We start from the raw sequence: 13,100 nt of genomic DNA, 5'->3' as shown, positions 1-13,100 counted from the left end.
CTTAGTTCTGTTTTTGTCTTAATCAGAGGCACATATAATTGCCTATCAGAATGAGAAAAAAAAATTGCCCATCAGAGCTTTTTAATCAGCACATGATGTGCCCATTTAAACAACATTTATTGTGTGCTCTTAATATGTCAGGCTCTGTGATCAGCATGGGGCATAAAGAGAGATGAGTCAGATCTCACCCCTGCTCTCAAGGAGCTTAGTTTTAAAAGTAGGGAAGAGGGGCTCCTGGGAGGCTCAGATGGTTAAACATCTGACTCTTGATTTCAGCTCAGGTCATGATCTCATAGTTCATGAGATTGAGCCCCGCATCGAGCCCTGGCAGCACGGAGCCTGCTTGGGATTCTCTCTCTTTTTGCCTCTCTCTCTGCACCTCCCCTTCTTGCACATGCATGCACACCTGCGCACACACATGCGCTCTCCCTCTCTCTCGCTCTCTAAAAATAAATTAATAAACTTAAATATATATATTATTAAAAGTAGGGGACAGAGGCAATTAAAACACCATGTGCTAAGTACCATGACGGAAAGAATCAGGATTACCCTAGGGGTCAGCAAACTTTTTCTGTAAAAGGCCAGATAATAAATAATTTAGGATTTATGAGTCATATAGTCTCTGTTACAACTACTTAACTCTGTCTTAGAGCACAAAAGCCGCCACAGACAAAACATGAGTAAATGAGCTTTGTTGTGTTCTAATAAAACTTTATTCAAAAAAACATGCAGTGGGCTGGATTTGACCCCAGGGCTATAGTTTGCTGACCCTTGTTCTAGAAAACCTTAGGTAGCACACCTGAACCACATTAAGTTGACAGATTTCTGACTCAAAGCAAAGAAATACAATCTTTTCATTAGCCTGTATCCACAAACAGGTTTATCATAAAGCACAACTTCTAATGAGCTTTTTTTTTTTAATTTATTTATTTTTGAGAGAGAGAGAGAGACAGAGTGTGAACAAGGGAGGGGCATAGAGAGAGGGAGCCACAGAATCTGAAACAGGCTCCAGGTTCTGAAGGGTCAGCACAGAGCCCAACACAGGGCTCAAATTCACGAACCTCGAGATTCTGACCTGAGCCCAAGTCAGACGCTTAACCGACTGAGCCACCCAGAAGCCTCTAATAAACTTTTTTAAATACTGGAAAAAGTTTAAATGCTGAGCTCTAGGGACTGGGGGCCTCCAGGCTGGACACGAGTGGCCTAAGGTCAGCCAGCCTCTCTCCCAAAAGCCTATAACTGGTGCAAGAAGTTTAGGCTTCAAATGCTAGGCTCTGGTTTGTAAACTGATCAGACAGACAGGTGACCTTTGCTGTTGGCATCATCTGGCATAGAGGATTTAAGGGATTGAGAATAAAGGAGTATAAAACCTTGATGTCTCCTAAGGCCATTGAATCCTATCCAGAAAAACCATGTTAGTCAAAATTCACAAATGACTCCTTCTACCAAGCATTTCCTAGGCTGTCTTTCTCCTTCCTGACACCTCTTCTATCTTCTCTTATACCTTCGTTCCAATCTGGCAAGGTTTCCCAGCGCCACCTGGAAATACCTTAGAAGATCCACCCGTTTAGCAATGCATTATTAATAAAAGAGCCCTGGACTTGGAACCAGAACACATATGTCAAAATCCCAGCTCTATTAGTTACATCTATATGATGTTGGACAGGATGTTCAACTTCTCTGAGCCTCCAATATCTCATTTGCAAAATGAGGATAATTACCTATGCCGACAGGGTTTTTATGAAAATTAAGACCACATTTGTTCCAACGCCTATGCCCTAGCATAGCATAGGGCATGCAAAAAGCTGACAATCAATACATTTGTAGTTTCCTTCTTTCCTCCCAGAGCAACATGTGAACAGTTCCCTGCTAACTTCAGTCACTCTCCCTACTGTGTTTGAAAAATCAATCAGTCACATGTTCTAGATGAGTTAGCAAGTGATTCCGACAATAGCCTGTATTCCCACAGCATTTATGTGTCTATCACCAATAACATTTATCATACTGTGTTTCAGTTCTCTGTTTCATTTGTCTTCCCTATCAAACAATGTCCATAAGGGCTTGGGACCATGTCCCCAGCAGCAAGCAAAAGCCAGGTTCTTGATAGATGCTCAATGTTTTTTGAACAAATAACTAAATAACAATTATGTGTAGGATTTCTTCAGGCAGAAAAGAGAACTGTAAGTAAAAAGAGTAGCACAGGAGTAGGTTTTTAAATATCTTGGTGCCAGGGCCCCTTTATATACGTAAAAGTTGAAAATCCCAAAACTAATATCTACCATATTAGAAATTAATTTTTTTTACATTTATTTATTATTATTATTTTTTGAGAAATAGAGTGAGACAAAGCGTGAGCAGGGGAGGGGCAGAGAGAGAAGGAGACACAGAATCTGAAGCAGGCTCCAGGCTCTGGGCAAGCGGTCAGCACAGAGCCTGATGAGGGGCTCAAACCCACGAACTGTGAGATCATGACCTGAGCCGAAGTCAGACGCTCACCTGACTGAGGCACCCAGGCACCCACTACCATATCAGAAATTAAAACGCAAATTCTAATAATAGCAATTAATTCATTTTAGACAAATAAATCTCCTATACATTAATTTAATAGGATTTTTTATGAAAAATAATTGTTTTCTGGAAAAACAATTTTTAAGTTTATTTATTTTGAGAAGCCCCTGGGTGGCTCAGTTGGTTAAGCGTCCAACTTCAGCTCAGGTCATGATCTCACAGTTCATGGGTTCGTGCCCTGTGTCAGGCTCTGTGCTGACAGCTCAGAGCCTGGAGCCTGCTTCAGATTCTTTGTCCCCTCTCTCTCTGCCCTTCCCCTGCTCATGCTCTGTCTCTCTCTCTCTCTCAAAAATAAACATTAAAAAAATTTTAATAATAATAAAGTTTATTTTGAGAGAGAGAGAGCACGTGTATGCACATGTACGTGCGAGTGGGGAGGGGCAGAGAGAGAGGAAGGGAGAGTCCCAAGCAGGCTCAGCACTGTCAGCACAGAGCCCAATGTGGGGCTCCATCTCACAAACTGTAAAATCATGACCTGAGCCGAAATCAAGAGTCAGATGCTTAACCAAATCAGCCATCCAAGCATCCCTGGAAAAAAATGCTTTCTGAGAAGAGTGGGATTGTTTTTACATTTTTGCAAATCTCTTTAAGTCTGGCTTAATAGAAGACAGCTGTAGTCTTATTGTATCTGTTTCCACATTCAATGTGTTGTTTTGATCACAGAGCAAAACAGATATGTAGTTGGAAAGGACAGGAATATTTTAATAATCTTCCAGATATCTGTGAACATTCTTCTCTGATATTACATCAAAATCGACAAGTAGTAGGTTTATTAAAGATTAGTTGCAATGTGAAATTTGAAACTATATAAATGAACCATTTGTACTCTATTATATTAAAATCTATTGGTCTATCTTGTACTTTGTTAAAATTTTTTTTTTTCAACGTTTCTTATTTATTTTTGGGACAGAGAGAGACAGAGCATGAACGGGGGAGGGGCAGAGAGAGAGGGAGACACAGAATCGGAAACAGGCTCCAGGCTCTGAGCCATCAGCCCAGAGCCTGACGCGGGGCTCGAACTCACGGACCGCGAGATCGTGACCTGGCTGAAGTCGGACGCTTAACCGACTGCGCCACCCAGGCGCCCCGGTCTATCTTGTACTTTGATCTTTTATCCAGGAGTGATTTTGTAACATGATGCACTGGTCACATGGAAACTTCCAAATTTGACCCATTTCATCTCTACGATATCAAAATAATCACAGTTATTAATATCACCACTAATTACATCAGAAAAGATTTAAATCTGGGGCAGCTGTCAAGCTCACAGTGGCAGATCCAAGTTTTTCAAAATTCTAAGTTTTAAATGAAAACTAGAATTTTATTGTTGGCAATAAATACTACCAGTTGTTTTCCTTTAATAGCAGACTCACTTCATTCATTTTTAAGAAAATACGTGCCAAATACGTGAGTCTGAGTAAGTATAGTTTACCTGTCAGTTATTCTTTCACATAAAAATGGTGTTCCCTGAAAAAAGGAGGCAGTTCAACTTGCAGCTCTGTGGTACGAATGCTCTCTCTTGAAATAAACATCAGAGGCGCCCAGATGGCTCACTGGGTTAAGTATCCAACTTCAGCTCAGGTCATGATCTCAAGGTTCGTGGGTTTGAGCCCTATGACGGGCTCAGAGACTGGAACCTGCTTCGGATTCTGTGTCTCCCTCTCTCTCTGCCCCTCCCCCGCTCGTGCTCTGTCTCTCTCTCTCTCTCTCTAAAGTAAACATTAAAAAAATTTTCAATAAAAAATTTAAAAATTTAGAGAAAGAAATAAGCATCAAACTTCTACACACAGAAGTGGTTTATGCACACTTCCTGTTTCATCACACAGAATACTAAAGAGATATGTATTCAACAGGACACAATTGAATAGAATTAATACATTTTATATTTATTTAAAAAATTTTTTACTAATTAAAAAATTAAAAATAAATTTTTTAAAACAGAGTGCATGTTGGTGAGGAATACCACGACCACCAGTGCTGTTCTGTGCCACTGCTCTGACTCTTGCTAAGGTGCCAGCAGTTTTACCTAAGTGCTTTTGTGCCATCACTGCAAATGTAGACACAGCAGAAAAAGACAAGTAACATCGTAGCATTATTATTAAGATGTCTTTGACCTTGTGGACCCCTGAAAAGATCTTGGTGACCCCCAACGGTCTGCAGACCACACTTTGTTAACCACTAGCAGCCAACACCACAAAGTCTTTCCTTTGCGTCTAAATCTCCTCTCCTTTCTCCAGGCAGAGCTAATCATTTACTGCTCTATGCTCCAAAGCACTTTATACATAACTCTGTTGTATTAATTCTCATGCTCTAAGTTGTTTGCATGCCATATCCAGAAAAGGGCAAGGACTAAGTTTGACTCACTCTAACCCTCAGGGCCTACATCCACCCTGTCAAATATAAAATCAGCAAATGCTGGCTGAATGAATGAATGAGTGCATGAATGGATTCATAACAAACCATATCTCCCCCAAAGACAAGAGAATTCCTGAGTACAACCCACCAGTTCCCACCACCAATATCCACCATCCACCTGATGCCTCTTCTCCTCCAGCCACGTTCTCATCACCAAACAGTAACTTATCCCCCTGAGAACACGTATTTATAGGCATGCAAAGCAGAACCACTGCGGTCGAGCCTGACCATGGATTGTCTGATGTGAGACACAAGCCCAAAGGTAAAGAAGTGGGACAAACAGCAGTCAAAGAAGAAGGTACAGATGAGGAGCAAAGAAAGGCGCTGGTCAGACTGTTCCCTACCACTTGGCTGGCACCTGAGGGGAATCTGAAAACTGATAAATTTTGCCAGCAGGGGTCTCATTTGTTGATTGTTAATTTCTCCCACTTGACCTCCCACCCCCCAAGCACAACCAGCAAGCTCTGCAGTGACTCTAGATGGGATCAGAATCCACCCTTACCCTTAGAAAGGACTCAAAAGACTGTTAAGACTGAGAGTACCAGCCCTGGGAAGACTGATGGACCAAGGGCCATGAGATTCCAGAGATAAAACAGCACAGAATGCAGAATGAGGCTGAGGCTGGGGGTCTAGGGAAGGGGCGTGGGAAGGAGAAAGTACCCTCTACACAAAAGGGTAAAGAATGAGAAAGGGAACTAAACTAGTTCCCTGGACCTAGGAAGTTCTGGCAAGAAAGGTCCCACGTGGAATACAGCACACTGTAGGTCTAGCCACAGAGGAAAGAGGAGTCAGATTCCCACACTGAGTGAAATCCAGCCTCCTGAGGGATGGTCCTGCCCCTGTTGGAACATCATGTCTTCATATCCAAGAAGAGGTCTGACTCTTCTCAGCAGGGGCAGGAATTCAGAAGAGTTTTCCTTATGGACGAAGCAGGCACTGGTTTCAGCTACCCAAGCAGCAAAAGACTACCCCAAAGACTTCCCATGTCTCCCCTCCCAGGGAGAACATGTGAAAAAAGTAATAATAACATCCCATATAACACCAAGAGTGAACCCTAAGGTAACACACTATGAACTTTGGGTATTATAACGTATTCATGTAGCCTCATCCTTGGTAAAAAATGTACCACTCTGGTAAGTAACCCTGGTAATGGGGTTGGCTATGCATGTGTGGAGGCAGAGGATATGTGGGAAATCTCTGTACCTCCTTCTGAATTTTGTTGTAAACCTAAAACTGCTCTAAAAATAAAGTTTAAAAAAAAAAAAAAAAAAAGCCTGGCCTACAATATGTGTGTGGTCAGTAAAGGCTTTTATAATTCTTACCAGCATGCTTTAAAATATTATATGTTGTGGGGCACCTGGGTGGCTCAGTTGGTTAGGCATCCAACTTCAGCTCAGGTCACGATCTTCTGGTTTGTGAGTTTGAGCCCTGCATCAGGCTCTGTGCTGACAGTTCAGACCTGGAGTCTGCTTTGGATTCTGTGTCTCCCTCTTTCTCTGCCCCTCCCCCTGCTTGCACACTGCTCCCCCCCACCCTCTTTCTCTCAAAAATAAATAAACATTAAAAAAATAAATAAAAATAAAAATATTATGTGTTGTGGGTTCAAGCCCCACATAGAGCTCACTGTTGTCAGCACAGAGCCCACTTCAGATCCTCTGTCCCCCTGCACCAGCCCACCCCCACTCGCTCTCTCTCTCAAAAGTAAACATTAAAAAATATTATATCTTTATTATAATGCTAGATAATTATATTTTCGCTCTAACCTGTGATCTGAATATTTTTTTAATTCACATGAAATAAAATTAAAGAAAGCCCTCAGTGGAAACAAATTCACAGCATTGACTACGTATAAAGCTCCAATATGCAACATAATGAGATACACCTCTGAGTTCCACCAGCATTTCTGACTTTGTACCTCTTCTGGCCTCACTTCAGTCAGCTTACAACTGTAGTTATTTGAGGATATCTGAGGGCAGAGGTCATATCTTTTTCATTTTTTCATAGCACCTACCACCACCTTGTATATGATGCACTTATTTGTTGATTTGTTTACTGCCCATCTCCCCCCAGTAGAAGTAAGGGTCACAAAAGCAGGAACTTTTTTGCTCCCTGTGGTATCCCCAGGGACTCATATAGTGCCTGGCACACAGTAGGTATTCAATATAGATCTGCTGAATGAATGAATAAATCTTTGCTTTCCTGAGTGTACAAAGCAGGTTTCTCCTCCAGACATGACTTTTAAATGTTGGAGTTTTAAAGAATCTGGGTTTGGTCCCGAGCTTTCTTCTCTTCAGACGACTCTCTCCGGGAGGGATCTGACCTCTCCTCACAGCTTCAATTATCATTTAAAGAAATGCCATCTCCCCCCAAAAAACTGTTGCCATCTCCCCCCAAAAAAGTAAGATGATGGTTCTGCTTCAAGCTTCCCTTCTGACCCTCAGAAACACACAGAATCCAACCACCTACTAAATATCTCCACATAGATGTCTGACAGGAACATCAACGGATGCATAATGTCTAAATCTAAACTCATTAGTTCCCCGCCCCCACCCCCTGCCAAAGTTCCCACTTCTCCAGTTGCTGGTGTCAGAAACCTTGACATCTCATTCTCCCTCACTCCCCACCTCTAATCAAGCACCAGTCCTTCAAGACTCCTCAACTATTCCAAATCTTCTTCTCCTCACAGGAGAGAGATTCTGAATACTCAACAAGCAATTGGCAGGAATGCTAACTATAGGCAATGCTACTGCATACCAGCTGATTATCTGTCCAAGTCATCTCCCTACTTAAAACCCTTCAAAAGCTTTTCATTACTCTTAAGATGAAGTTCAAATTTCTTAAAGTGGCCTGTAAGGCCCAGAATGATTTGCCAGCTGCCACCTTTCTGGTCTCTTGTCCAACAACTCCCTTAGCTTTGTGCAATCCTTCTTTCATGTTCCAAGTTTCTCCCTTCCTTTCACATAGCACGTTGGTTCTCAACTCCGGCTACATATTAGATTCACTTAGGGAGCACTTATGCTGCTGAGGCCCAAGCCCCGTCCCAGACCAATTAAATCAGTATCTCAATGGATGGGACTTAGGCATGGGTTTGGTTTTAGGGGAGTTTTGGTTTTCTGTTTTTCTTTGAGACATACCATATATACAGCAAAGTATATAAATAAACATATAGATCAAGTAACTTTTACATATGTATATATCTAAGTAACTACCACCAAAATCAAGAAATACTCCAGGAAGACTTCCTCCCTCTTGCCCCTTTCCAATCAATACTATCACAACCACTACACCTCACCCCACCCCACAGTGATAACTGTTCTTCTGACTTTTATCGCCATAGATGAGTTTTGCCTTGCCTTGACATTTATAAAAATAGAGCATGGATATTTTTTAAGGCAGAGTTGCACGCAATAAAATGTCTCCATTTTAAGTGCATAGTTCAGTGTGTCTGACAAACATACGCATTTGTGTAACCACCACCCAATTAAGATATAGAACATTTTCATCACCCCAAAATGTTCCCACTTGGTACTTCACTGCCAAACCGCACTGCCCTCCTCACACAAGCATTGATCTGATTTCTATCATTATAAATTAGTTTTGCCTGCTTTAGAACTTCAAAGAAATATAATCACCAGTATGTACTCTTTTGTGGCTGGCTTCTTTTGCTCAGCATTCAAAAGATTCAACCATGTTATCACATGAATCAGTAGTTTTTCTCCATTTTCTCACTGAGTAGTATTCCACTGAATGTATATACCACAATGTGTTTATCCATCCACCAGTTTTTAGCTAGCACAAATAAAGTGCTATGGACATTTGTGTACAAGTCTTTGTGTGGACATAGGTTTTCATTTTTCTTGAGTGAAAATAAGTTTTTCATCTTGAGTTCCAGTAGGAGTGGAACTTCTGGGTTATATGACAGGGTTATGTTTAACTTTTAAGTGCCAAACTGTTCTCCAAAGTAGTTGCATTGCTTTATACTCTCACCAGTAAGCACCAGTATGAAGCACCAGTCCAGCTGCTTCATATACTCTCTTATACCTGGTGATGTTAATGTGCAACCCAGGTTGAGAATGACCTAGAATTCCTTTTGTATGGAAGCTTCTTCATTCTTTCTTGACCTGCAGATTCTGACACATGCTGTTGGTCTGAACTTAAATACTTTTTCTTCAAAGAATCTTCCTTGATCGTCTTCCCTGCCAAACTGGTTTAGGCCCACATTATACATTCTCCAACATTGATAACACTTTTCACAATTATAATTATCTGTGTGACAATTTGCTTAATATCTTTCTTCTCCACTAAACTGTAAGCACCACAGTGGCAGGAGCCATGGCTGCCTTCATGGCTGAATCCTGGCTTTGAGCCAACACCCAGGACCTAGCGAAGTCCCTAGCACAACACTTGGGCTCCAATGAATATTCACTGACTGAACAAATGAACGCCCAGAAGAACTCAGCTGCATGAAAGAGCAAATTCAAACAGAGATGAACCAACATAATCCTGGCCCACAAAAAGTACAAGAATGAACACAGTGTATGAATGACAAAGACACAAAATAGAATACAGTAAGACACAAGAGACCAGAGCAGCAGGAGATACCAGTCTGAAAACAGGTAGAAGACAGTAGGGGTGGAAGGCAGGGCAACCTAACAAAGCAAGCCCAAGAGGAAGGGGCACAGCATCTCACACAGATTGATTTGTAAAAGAACCCAAAGTCAAAATGTACTTTTCACCAATCTTACAAAATTCCTGGCGCAGAATGGGAATAGTGGATGCTGAGATCCCCATTGTACTCAAACTCTAAGTGGCAAAGTTGGAAGGGCTTTGGGGGGCATCAAGGATCACTGCCTACCTTACAACTAGAGAAGGAAACTGAGACTATGAAAGGGGGTTGTTTTGCACTAGGTTGGCCAGCAAACTAGTGGCAGAACCAGATTAGAAGTCTCACTAACTTCCTATGGCAAGGCTATATGGTTGGGAGATCCAGATGAGTGTTCAAGAGGGCTCCCTAAAACTTCTAACCCTTACCCTCCAAGACTCACGAATAGGGGCAAGTTTAATTAGGTTCTGCTTGCCTATTAAGGACCAACACAGAAGTCATAACTGGTCTTGTGCCATTCCCCAAGCAGGGTAAAACAGAATTTCCTGGTTTTGCCTTAACTTCTTCAGTGTCCAGCACTAGCCAGAGACACCTTCCTTATCAAGACTTAGAAACAAAGTTAAAAAGACACTAGAGACAGAGTACTGAGTCCCTAGCACGCTCTGCAGGGAGGAACAAAAAGAGCAAAAGAATATGCTTCTATTTCAGCATATGAAACATAATCACCTGCTAGAAGAAATGAAATCTTCAGCCCTCTCTCCTCTCTCCACTCAGCCACCCCATTTCTACCTTCTTCCTCCTCTCAGTATTTTTTTCTTCAAATACTGATTTCACAAAAAGCTTCCCTCCGGAAGAAGGTGGCTAATTCCTAAAGTTAGTCCCCACCAAGCAGGCCATGACCTCAATAACGCAGGCTTCTGATGCCGGGGACTTGTAGCTGTTCTGACTGCCCATGCCTCCTCCCACATCTACAGGGCTCTGGACACTTGTCCATCTGCTTAAAAGCCTATCTGCCTGCCCTTTTATTTCTATCACCTTTTTAACTAAATTAAAAGTTTCTGGCCCCCTGTTCAGTGTTCACATGCTACCATTTCAACACTCATTTCTGATTTTCAATCACCTATTTGCTGACCTTGAACTAGCTGGCTGAACTAGCCAAAGGCACTAGGGATACAAAAAGAGGTAAGATACACTTACTCTGCTCTCCAGGGTCCCCCCACCCCTTCTTCTCAATTATTAAAATATATACTGAATCACAGAAGTGGTAGGTGCAGGTACTTAAATTTCAACTTTCCTATACTCTGACTATTCCTAAGGATTAATTCTCTTATCAGAAAAATCCATAAAGTCCTTTGAAAAACAGTGAAGCCCTGTAAGTGTTAGTCATTTGCTTGTTGGTCCTCTATTCTCTGCTTTATCTGAGTCTCATCTTCCCAACTATACACGAGTCTGATTTTTCTGGTGTTCCCCTGTGTCAGGCATGGCACTGGACAACACAAGACCCGGTCTAGGGACAACTGAGAGCTGCTTACAGATTTTGAAGATTTGCTTTCTCAGCTTTGGGGTCCCACATACCACAGGTCTTTACATTCTAAAGGTATCTGTGCCAAGAAGCATGACAACCCCAGAGAAATTAAATCAACACACGCTGGTTCAAAAGTTGCCCCAAATTCTCTGACCTGGCACCCGACCCAAACATTCCTGCATCCTGGCCAGCACTTGTCAGGGTCTGAGATGGCCAAAAAAATAATTACAAACAACTCAAAACAGATTTCTGCTGGGAAAAGTTTTCTAAAAGTGTTTGAGTGGGCATCCAAGGACTTGTCCAGATAAGGACATTGCACAGTGCCCAGGGGAGGTGTCCAACCCATTAGTGGACCCTCTAGGATTATACCCTTTGGTTCAGGAGTGGAGCTGGCTCTCAACAATCAGTCCTGATCACAGTGACCCCAAGAGCACAGTGATAAATGCCTGGAAGATATAAACACTGGGGAGCCAGGCACACACACGGGGTAAAAACAATGTTGATTCCAGGGACCATTGCAGCAGGAGTTCATCCTCAGGTCACCCAGCCCCACTGCTGGATGGCCTACCAGAGAACACATGCCTGGGCTCCCAGAGACCAGAACCAGGCAAGAGCTTCTCACCATCTTTCTGCCCCAAACAAGCCTCCATTCAAACAATACAAAGAAGATAACTGACCCCCTTTCTTCTTTTCTTGAGATTAGATAACCAAGAACATCTACTGAAAAACCCTGCAGTCAGGATGGTCATTCCAAGGACTTGGTTTGCAGCCCTTCCTCACCTGATGCAGTTCTCAGCTATGGATCCAGACAACATCTCCCCAGAAGGGTGGCTAACTATCCAGAATGGAGTGTGCCTGAGCCTCCTGACAGCCCAGGCTCCCTGGTCCTGCTCCCACATGGGAACGAGCTTAGTATGATTTCTGAGGAAAGGCCTCTATGCTCCAGCTCACAGAGATCTGAGCTCAGATCTCCATGTACTTTGCCTGGGTTACTACAGTTTCCTCACTGATCTTCCTGTCTCTGCTCGTTTCTCTCAAACCCATCCTCTACTAAAGCAGTCAGTACAATTTTTCTAAAATTCCAATCTGACTAGACCACTCTCCATGCTCCTGAATAAAATCCTTCACAGGTTCACATAAAAACCTGTTTATAGGGGCGCCTAGGTGGCTCGGTTGGTTAAGCGTCCGACTCTTGGTTTCAACTCAGGTCATGATCTCACAGTTTGTGAGTTTGAGCCCCACATCAAGCTCTGCACTGACAGCACAGAGGCTGCTTGGGATTCTCTCTCTCCCTCTCTCTGCCCCTCCCCTGGCCACATGCCCTCTTTCTCAAAATAAATACATAAACTTAAAAAAAATCTGTATACAAATGTTCATAGAAGCTTTATGTTTAATAACCCAAAACTGGGATCAGTCCATACATCTTTCAGGGAATGGTTATATACATTATACACAATGGAACACTATTTAGCAATAAAAAGGAACAAAGTCATGATACATACAATCACTTGGATGATTTTCCAGGGAATTATGGCTGAAGAAAGAAGCCAATTCCAAAAGGTTACAAACTCTGATTCCATTTATACAACATTTTTGAAAGGTCATAAAACTTTAGAAATGGAGAACAGTGGGGTTAGGAACAGGGAAGGGGGTGGGAGAGAAAGGTGTGGTTATAAAAGGGCAAATAAAGGATACTTACAGTGTTGGAACAGAACTTACACACACGAGTACAAGTAAACTGGGGAAATCTAAACAAGATTGGTAGGTTTTATTAATGTCAATATTCTGGTTATAATATTATACTGCAGTTTGTCAAAATGTTCCTGTGGGGAAAACTGCAAAGTTTCCCAACGATCTCGCTGTATTATTATTATTGTTCTAAGTAGGCTCCATGCTGGACCCTGAGATCTCATGACCCTGAGATCAAGACCTGGGCTGAGATCAAGTCAGACACTTAATAGACTGAGACCCGAGCGCCACACTGCATTT

The 13,100-nt window shown here is 42.3% G+C and overlaps 1 protein-coding gene across 11 annotated transcripts in view; it reads right to left on the bottom strand.

The window, feature by feature from the left end:
- The window catches only part of STIM1 (stromal interaction molecule 1), a 183,547-nt gene that overhangs the window by 83,789 nt on the left and 86,658 nt on the right, over positions 1-13,100 (bottom strand). The window lies entirely within an intron of this gene.

The sequence above is a fragment of the Panthera leo genome, chromosome D1, assembly GCF_018350215.1.
Source record: "Panthera leo isolate Ple1 chromosome D1, P.leo_Ple1_pat1.1, whole genome shotgun sequence".
Lineage (NCBI taxonomy): Eukaryota > Metazoa > Chordata > Mammalia > Carnivora > Felidae > Panthera > Panthera leo.
This window is presented reverse-complemented; position numbering and strand designations above follow the sequence as displayed.